This window comes from Montipora foliosa, chromosome 11, assembly GCF_036669935.1.
Source record: "Montipora foliosa isolate CH-2021 chromosome 11, ASM3666993v2, whole genome shotgun sequence".
Classification (NCBI taxonomy): domain Eukaryota; kingdom Metazoa; phylum Cnidaria; class Anthozoa; order Scleractinia; family Acroporidae; genus Montipora; species Montipora foliosa.
In genome coordinates, this window is record NC_090879.1 from 31,229,463 (window position 1) to 31,239,462 (window position 10,000).

At 41.7% G+C, this 10,000-nt stretch overlaps 1 long non-coding RNA gene across 2 annotated transcripts; it reads right to left on the reverse strand.

Moving 5' to 3' along the window:
- Window positions 1-774: 774 nt before the first annotated feature.
- LOC137974691 (uncharacterized) lies at window positions 775-4,457 on the reverse strand. 2 transcript variants are annotated; one of them, XR_011117490.1, is made up of 3 exons: window positions 4,304-4,457; window positions 2,464-2,546; window positions 775-915 (listed from the first exon to the last, which is right to left on the reverse strand). It is a non-coding gene; the product is annotated as an uncharacterized lncRNA (long non-coding RNA). The 2 variants fall into 2 exon arrangements; XR_011117491.1 differs by lacking the exon at window positions 4,304-4,457 and adding an exon at window positions 2,944-3,142.
- Between the last annotated feature and the right edge of the window lie 5,543 nt (window positions 4,458-10,000).

The window sequence follows — 10,000 nt, forward strand, 5'->3', positions numbered from 1 at the left end:
GATTACGGTCGCCATGGAAATCCTTAGGGAATCTTGATTAGGGTCCCAAAACGTAAAATTTTCCACGCGGTTCAAATCCTGAACCCAACATATGCGCCAACCCTATAGTAAAATCTCTATAGTAAAAATCTCAAATTTGAATACAAATCAAGTATGTTGACTATTAAGCACAAATGCAGTTTTTGCTATTCACAACTTTAATTATTAGTGATTAAAAATGGCACAACTTTATAGTTACTTCGTTTCTATAGACATAGTATGCAGATGTAGATTGCAAAATGCAAATAATAATTATTTGATGTACAACTTTTTTGCTAGTACAGTAACTGCAGTTTCTTCTTATCTCCAAAAAGCCTAACAAAATACAAATATAATACAAGACAAGCTTTTCTAGATTTTAAATCCCCCCCAGAAACAGCTTCTACAGCCACACAGAAATACAAATGAAACCATTCTTTTTTTTTTTCCACTTCAAACGGCACCAAACTAGTAATTTCCATTTTGCTCAGAGAGTTTCTGTTGAATCTGACTTCGTAGATTTTCACTAAATTCCATAGCCTCTCGCTGCAGTTCATCAATTTCTTTTTGAAGATCTTCATTGGTTTTGATCAGCTGAGCTATTTGCAGTGTAAGTTTCATGAGGCCGGCTTGACGCAGAATAGCAGCGGTTCGACCAAAGCGATCTGCATTGTTTTTGTAACTTTTCCCAACTCTACCCCCCTTGCTGTGGCCATGATGGTGACGCCTATGATGATGGAGGCCTTTGGTGTAGACACTGTTTTCAGCTAGTGTCTTCTCTTTTGACAATGCTGGATGTAACCCACTACTGTCAGCACCACAAGAACGGACATCAAGGTGGTTATTACGAGCACTGATTGTGTGTACTGCGTGGGATCTCTCGACCAATACATTTCCCTGTACAAATAAGATTGAAGAATGAGGGTGATTCATGCCAAAAATGTGAGAATTTTCCTTTCTCACACATTAAGGTTCAACACTATTAACACGTATTTGCCTTTCTTCACAGACATGATTCATTTGGGGGACTGTACAAAATTGACAAAGTCAGAGGGAGAGCTGAGGCATTAGTATACATGCCTTGATTGACTCAACAGATTTGGATGAAGACAATAGAAATTCAGCAACTACGGTAATTAGTACACCATTCATGTGATGATCATAATAACAGCAGCAATACCGCATAATAATGATAATAATAATAATAACTGACTATTTGTATCTTTCAAATGGTTGCAACTCTTACAGATGATACATAACAATATATCATTATCATTCAGGTTTGTTCCTATAGCAAGCATACATTAGCCTGCAAGGGGGGGGGGGGGGGGGGGATACACCCATAAAAATTGGGTAGGGGTGTGTGGCCCGGTTCCCAAAACCCTCACCCTATTTATGACCAAAATCTGCAATTTTCCGTACCCTATTTATGGCCTGACCAAAAATTTGATACCCAATTTATGACCTGACCCTTAAATCAATACCCTGGTGCAGACCTTCCTTATGATTATTTCCCTAGTTCAGACCAATGTTAAAGGCAATGTTTATCTGCTTTTATTAGGTAGGTTACATGATAAAGAAGTAGCTTCTAAATAAAAAAATGAATTCAAGACTAGTTTGCAAAAATGGATACCCTATTTATGGCCTAAATGGCGGAAAATTGGCCAAAATCGATACCCTATTTATGATCAAAACGGCTGAAAAACCCTAACGTTTGGGGCTGCACATACCCATATAGCCCATATATGATGTCACGCTGAGCGAGCTGTCAAAAATTAGCCAATCAGCGCGCACCTGAAGTTAACATTGATATAAACAGTAAGCCATGCATTGTAATGCGTTGTGTATTTCAAATTGCTGGAAGCAGTTCCCCACGAAGTGATGTTCGTTTACCCTAGAAAGCCCCTGGGGGAGTGGTTAACTACATATTCATTCATTCAACCATTTGAGTCTATGAACACACGAGTGATAAGAACTTGTTCTAATAAGCTATTACAGGATCCATTCCTGTTATTTGGGTTTATGAGGGTGAGTCTCATGGTTCTCTACTCTGCTTCAAGTATTTATGAACACTCTAGTTTTCCACTCTCATCAAAATCAACATTTTGATCGCATCCGCTTCGATGTGATTTTTTTAAATTCTAGTCTCCCCATTAAGCATTTGTTTTTCTTAGTGTGCCTTAAATCCAAGAGCATTCCAATGGTACAGTTCCTAAGGATGTTACATCAATTTTTAGTGTACACGATCCAAATCGTGTCTGTCAAACGAAATACAGATAACAGCTTTCAGGAACTTAAATAATAGTGAAATTCACAATTTATGTGAGCTGTAGATGGGTATAGATCTTTATAGAGGGTTGGTATTTCCATGTTAAACTCACTTGAAATACGAACTTACTACTTTGCATTGGGTGGCTAGTTTAAGTTTAATCGAAAGATACCTACATTAAGGTGGCCTCTAACGTCTTCGTAGTCTTCCGCCATGTAGGGACGCAGTAGTGTCATAGGCTAAACACCATGTAGAATACCTGTTGTATGGGAAGAGAACACCTCAGAACTTCTGCACGAGCTTCAAGTACATGGCACGTTATGGCACTTACAAATCTCAAACTTTTGTCTCTGCTTGTGATGTTGGATAAAAATATCTCTTTGTGCATGCAAAGCTTAATTCAACGGTACAACTGGAAAAATGTTCGATCATCCGGTTTCAAACTGAAACGTACTACTACTATGTCTTCACCTTTACACCGAATATTCAAAGCTTAACTTAACGAGAAACAGTGTATAGTTTTCTTCATAACCCATCAGTCTTCCTTTAATTTTCACACAGCTAGGAATAGAAGGATAAATATCGGAAACAAATTACCAGAATCATCTCAAGATTAGTTTGTAGCATGTGGTACGCTTTTAACGTTACAAACAAACCTTTTAATCCGGGCGAATTTTTTAAAAGAAAACAGTCAACTATCTCGGCAAAGTCTTCACTTCGAATTATCCTCCTAAGACTTCCTACTCCACGTTTGGTTTGCGAAGATTCTGTTTTATAAACGTCAAAAATCGAAGCTAAAATTGCAGAGGAGAGTCAACCGTGAACGTCCTGTTGTCTGTCGAGGTCGCTTTGAGAGCATTACGTAACTGCGTTTTCGCACAGCCGCACATGAGTGTGGTCAACAAACGTGATCTCGAAGCGTGCACACGTGAGATGAGTATTTACATTGGCAAAACAAATGGTGTCCACATTACCGCAATCATTGCCTGCTCTTTAGCAAAGTAAGAGAAGAAACACTTGGCGATTAAAGAGAACATGAAACATCCCGGTCTCGATTGTAGCTCCATCTTGTGACTAGACGCACAAGAAAGAAAACGATTGTACTGTAGCTACGTTCATTAGAGCGTGTCCCAAACCACAATTTTTCCTCCAGCTCAGTAAATAAATGTTCGTCATTCGTTTTGGGAGATATTTACCTGCTGGAAGACCCTATGTAGCGGCGTCAGTAGAAAGTGTTTCCTTGATTAAAGGGGAATGAGGCTCTTCCACAATGAAGGAAAAACAACCTTTGCCTATCCTTTCATTCACATTCGGGAACCCCTGCTCGCGTCACTTACGAGGAAGAGCGTTGCGTGACGACCCTAACAACGGTTTCGCCGAACAGTCACCATTTATTTCTTCTTAAAATTCTAATTATCAATGGAAAATAAGACCGATAGCAAGGAATAGAAGCTTTTAAAACAGGACTGCAAAAATTATGGTTAAGCTAAAACAAAGGAACTTTATAGCTAGATAATTGGGGAAGTTAGACTTGAAAGGATCCATGAGGGGGTAGTTTCTAAAGAAACTGTGGTGCTGCGTCGGTGGGGAAGTAGTATACAAAAATTTGGTTTTATCAACGGAGTTGATAATGTAAATTGGCCACCGTACAGAGATTCTAAAAGCTCTGACGAAGGGCTAACGCTCGAAACGTCAGCTTTTAGAATCTCTGTACGGTGGCCAATTTACATTATCAACTCCGTTGATAAAACCAAATTTTTGAAAGGATCCATGTTGAATGCATTGCGTTAACCTTAATGAAATCAATATTTTGCTTTTGGCAGCCTGCATTCTTTGCAGTCCACACAAAATGATTTCTTTTCACTGTATGCTCCAGAGATTTAGCTTTTTTTTTTCTTCCGACCGGTGGACTTTGTCGAAGCTGCTGTTTTACTGCTGAATTCACAGCTGACGAAAACAAACTTAAGTTTAAACTAGCTATGCAAGACATTGTAAGACGACTCAATTCAAACTTACCAATTTCAAATAAATTCTAGTTTCCAATACGTTAAAACAGTGCTTGATCAAAGGAGTTCCGTTTGTGTTGATGTCGCGATTTGCCTTGATAGCGGTGACCATACACGAGATTAAGTCTCATGTATGGCACACTCCACGTGAAACTGGCACGTGCGAAAAAGGAATCGTGAGACACTTTTTTGTGGGTGACGGCAATAACATTCCATCTGCCACCTAATAGTGTTAGCTTTGGAAAATTATGCTTGCATTATTTTGAGTATTTTAATAAGGCAAAAACATCAGGATTATGCTAAAAAAGTCCTAAAAAGAACACTCCTTGCATATTCGGCCGGGGCCTCTGAAATTTGAATTGACCGATCAGCATTCAGCGGGCGGGAAAAACTCTACTGTCCTGACGTCACAGCAGTTGTGTGCTCTCTGATTGGTCAGATGAAAAATATTCCAAAAATAGACCCTTCTCCAAAATGGCGCCGACCGAAGGAGGACTGGAAACTTGGGGTATGGAATATTTGCAACATGGCGGAAAGCGTGCAAGTCGAAATGCAACAGAACGCGAATTCATTACAGATATTTTGGATTGCGCGAGCAAGTGGCTCGAAATCTAAAAGGGCAAGAGAAAAGGGAACAAGTACTACCACGAAACGTACCTTGAGGACGTTAAGTTATTGTTTTTAGCTGATTGTTGCGTCGTAAAAGCAAAATAGTATCGCTCGATGAGGAAGACGGAAGCTCCTCACTCCCTAAGAATTGTATTTGATAGCGGAGAAGTTGGCACAGAGGCTGCCACTCAGTGTTCGTGTAAAGCTGGAACAGGAAAATGCCAGCACTTAGCGGCATTATTTACCCATGTAATGGCAAAACTGCGCGATGATCACTCGCCAACTTCGCATTTACAGCAGTGGCATAGAACTCGGGGCGCTTCACTGGAACCACAGAGATGGTTTGAATCCGAGTTTATAAAACCACACACATCGATCGCACGCTTCGCGAAATGGCACCAAAGACTGTATAAGAGTATCTATACGATCCAAGAGCAACGAGTTATTACAGAGACAAATATTAAAAAACTTGGAGAGAATATCTCTGTTAACAGCCCTACCACTTATGCTTCTTGGCTCCAATACTCGAATTCAGCAAAGTACCAGTCTCTTCCATGGGGAAATTTCTTAGAGGGAAGTCCGTTAGCAAATCAGTTGAGAGATGTCTATTCCCGTAGCGTAGTAGAGACTATTTATAGTGAATACCTAGAGGGAGTGTTTGACTTCCCTGTACAAATAATTAGTTTACCAGAAGATGTAAGAAAAGGTCCACCACCTACCCTTCGAGACGAAGAGAAAGCGTTTCTATCAAACATTATTTTATCTTCAGAAAAGACCATTGATATCGAAAAAAACACGAGAAGTCAGTCGAGCTGCTCTGCTTGGTATCAAGAGCGGGCATTCAGAATCACTGCCTCAAGATTTGGAGATGTTGTTTCTAGAAAAGCCCCAATTAATGACAAATTCTTACATAGTCTATGTGCACTAACAAAGGTGCAGACTAAGGCCGTGAAATATGGATTAGATATGGAACCAACAGTTGTAAACACCCGTGTTACACAATCTAAATGGGTAATACCCATATAATCTAAATTATTTAGATCAGTGGGTGCAAGCCATCTCAGGTGATCATCCGAGTCATCCAAGCAACTCATTAAATATGCGTTTCTTTGAAGGCAACTGGCATAGTTTCCCAGATCAAATCCTTGCTTTGCCAGATGGGAAGAGATCCCAATTCAAAGTAAAGTACGTTAATCCAAGAATGGAACACTCTTGAAACTGTTGACTTAAATACTTTGAAAAGATATGCTAGATGTTCCTCTTGGAAGGCATGGTTCAATCTCACAAGAGTTAAAAAATACTCATCAAGCATCGACAGGATGCGAGGTCTCCCTTGTCGCAGCTGTTGTTGGTGATTTCCAGTATTTCAGATCCCTACACCTATCTTCAATGATGTTAAACAATTGTAAAAACGCATTCCAGTTAACAATACCTGTGTAAAATCGACCCATCTTCGCTTATGGTGTAATCCTCCTCGCGAAAATGCCTCGAGTGTAACGAGCCGCAAGATTAAGGACAACACTGGACAAGGAGTTTGGATCAGAACTTAATTCATATGTACTCAGAGTTCTCCGAATTACAACATGGCTGGGCTGCTCACCAAAACGTGACTCCAGGCGAGATCACCTGACGTAAACCGATCCCTGCTTTAATCCTAGTGTTACATCTTTTCCCCTTTAGAAAACAACAACATTAACCCCCCCCCCCCACCCCCCCCCCCAAAAAAAAAATAAAAAAATAAAAATAAAAACGAAACAAAACAAAACAAAACAAAAACAAAAACAAAAAACAAGGAAACAAACAAACAAACAAACAAAACTAAAACTGGCTTTCGGAAATCAACCAGTGTCTGTCTCTGTCACGGCATAACCTGAACTTAAATTGAGTTCAAACTCAAGCAGTGTTTATCTTTATCTCGACATAATCTCCGAGGTACTTCGGTCGCCTGATCTCACGGCCGTACCGGGTGCGGTAGGGACTATCATTCGGCAGTGTGGTAACTGACTCTTGGGAATTTCCGAGTGGATCTGTCGCAGGTGTTGGAGCTGGTCCACCTGGAGACTGATCAGCGACAGGATCAATAGGCGGGGTGACAGAGTCTCCTGGAACATACCCAAATGGCGACTTCCCCGTCGGTTGGCGAGTGCTGAAGGTTTCATTTGATTTCCTTAGGTGAACACGATTGCGTCGAAATCTCTTGCCATCTTCTGTTACTACCTCGTAGCTCCGCACCACAACCTTGGCCTTGACTTGTGCCTTCTGCAAGTCTTCTTGTTTGAGGCTGTCGGGTGAGAGATTCACTCTGACAACGTCTCCTGAAATCAACGTACGCGGGGAGATCATGAGCCCCTTTGTTGTAGTATTTTGCCTGGCGTTGCTTGTTGGCCAGAATCTTCTGGTATTGCCCCAAGGTTACTTCAGGAACTAGCAAATTTTTTGTTGTTGGCAGGAGAGTTTTTGTTCGGCGGCTCATCAGTCGCTGTGCTGGACTGGCATCTAGGCCTTGTGCTAATGGCGTATTGTTGTAGTCAAGGAGAGCAAGTTAAGCATCGGAAGAATTCTTCTTCGCCTTTTTCATCAGTCGTTTGGCTGCTCCGACGGCATTTTCGACTTTTTCATTGCTTTTGGGGTATCTCGGTGAAGTCGTGACTAGCTCAAATTTCCATTGCTTGCTGAGCGTCGCCGTTGTCCGAAACGCAGATATCGGGATACCATGTCGGGCAAACTGCATCTTCATCTTTCTGATTATGTGGCTGGCTGTAGTGTTTTCTAGAGGGTCGATCTGCCAGAATGCAGAAAATTAATCCACGATTATCAGGTAGTTGGTCTTGTTGAAATTGAACAAATCAACCCCCACTTTGGCCCACGGACGGTCAGGGACGTCATAGGGAATAAGAGTTTCCTTTGGCTGCTTCTTATCAACAGAACGGCAAATTTCGCACTTCAGAATGAAGTCTTTCACCTCACTGGACATGGCCGGCCAATACACGCAATCTCTTGCCCGTCGTAGACACCCCTCCATGTGGGACATATGGAGAGCCTTTTGTTGTCTTCTTTAGTTCAACTTGACCAGGCAATTTTCGAGGGTTTCCGCCGAGATGACGTTGCATGACGATCCGCTATCGAGCTGAAAACGTACTGGCCCCAGTTGTTCAAACGATGGATAGCGCTATCCACTGGATTTTTCACTATCCCCTGGATAACTCTATTGGTTTTGCTAGTGTTTATCCGCTGGATAGCACTATCCAACGTTTGAACAACTGGCCCCTGGCGTCTTGCCCACATTTATTGCTGCGAAAAGGCGCTTCGGAAATTTGCGTGCCGTCATGGCATTAATCTCGTCATCGAGGTTCAAATCTACTGTTTTGATTTCATCATAGTCGCTAGTATTTTCGTCTTCGCTTTCCACAGTGCGCACTGGCTTCGGCCTCCATGCAAACGGAAGCGAAATGATTTAGCTTGTGGCACTTTTGGCATTCTACACCATACGCTGGGCAATTTCCTCCCCGATGTTGTCATTTTCGGATCAATTAATTTCCGGTTTCCATCGTTGTCATCTTTGCCGACCTGATCTCTTTTGTGTCCGCTATTTAGATGGTGTACTTTTTCTGACGTTGCCTCGATTGCTTCGTTCCTTTCTTTCGATAATTCGGAGGCTCTACAGGCATTGATACACTTATCAAGATCTAAGTCGGCAACTTTCAAAAGATCCTCTCTTAGCTTTGAGTCGCGAATTCCACCGATAATTTGGTCAAGGACCAGAGAATCCCGCAGGGTGCGAAAATTACAGGTTGCGACTAAGATCTTCAGGTCGACTGCGAATGTTTCTAGCGGTTCTTCTTCTTCTTGTACTCTAGTGAAAAACTTATAACGTTCTACTGTTTCGTTTTTCTTGGGGTTGCAGTGTGCGGGATCACCTGACGTAAACCGATCCCTACTTTAATCCTACTGTTACATCGAGCAGACCCGTGTATTGCCGGTAACTGTAAAATATTCTCCTTCGTCTCGGCGAATTTTGCAAATCCACAGCTCTGTTTGCTCTTTTTCCTTAGCAAAACGATGAAATCGAAGGTTTTTGTTCTTCTTCGAGGTAGTATTGCAAAAGGGGACACAACAATTATGCGGCATTTTTGGTTGTTCAAGGACTCGGCGCGCACATAGTAAAACAATCTATACCCCAGTTTCCAGACCTCCCTCGGTCGGCGCCATTTTGGAGAAGGGTCTATTGCAGTTCATCTTCGATATTGACATCCAGTTCTATCGATCTTCTTTTCCACTCATTTCTATAGGTGAATTTTAGATTACATTACAACAGCTTACGGTGAATATTGTCAATAATATGGATTGGATCAATAGAGCGGAATTAAGATTTTATTCCAGGTGGACTGAGGTAGTTAAGGACATATCGGCGGAGGAAGACTTCGCCGACAGGACTCCGCTTCGAAGGAGTTTGTTGAAACCTTCTTCCAGTCCAAAGTACATTTGTACGAGAAAGTTCAGATCGTTCCCTCTCTCCTTAGTTTCGTTTAACAGATGGATGGCAGCTAACTTTCCGGTAGTAGGGGCTTAAGTCCTCCTCCAGAAATATGAGGGAGCTTACGAAACGAGGACGACGACGGCTACGAGGACTTCATTTAAAAATACAAGTTCGCGTTATTCATATCACTACGAAACTATTTCATGTCGTTTCACGTTAAAAATGTGTAGTAACTGTCGAGGAATTAAACTGGTATGACTGGGTTGGAAGCGTAGAGAGAGAACTGAAAATTCATCGTCATGTGCTAACGTCCTCCACAGAACCTTGAATTTGGTCATTTCACGTCGTCATTTAGAAGATGACGGCAATGCAAAGAAATGAACCAAAATGTAAAACGCACGGGCAGAGCGTGCAGAGGCATTGGTTTTTCTCACTAAAGCTATTCAGTTTGTAGCGTCGTCGTTGGCGTCGGCGTCGTCGTTTCGTAAGCTCCCTATGGTTGGGGACGGTGATCGGTGAAAGTTCGGTGATGTTCATACAAATTACCGCTACTGTATAAGAGAATGAATGTCCACACGAAAGGCATTTAAATCGGGGAACTTTTCTCTCTGGAGACGACAT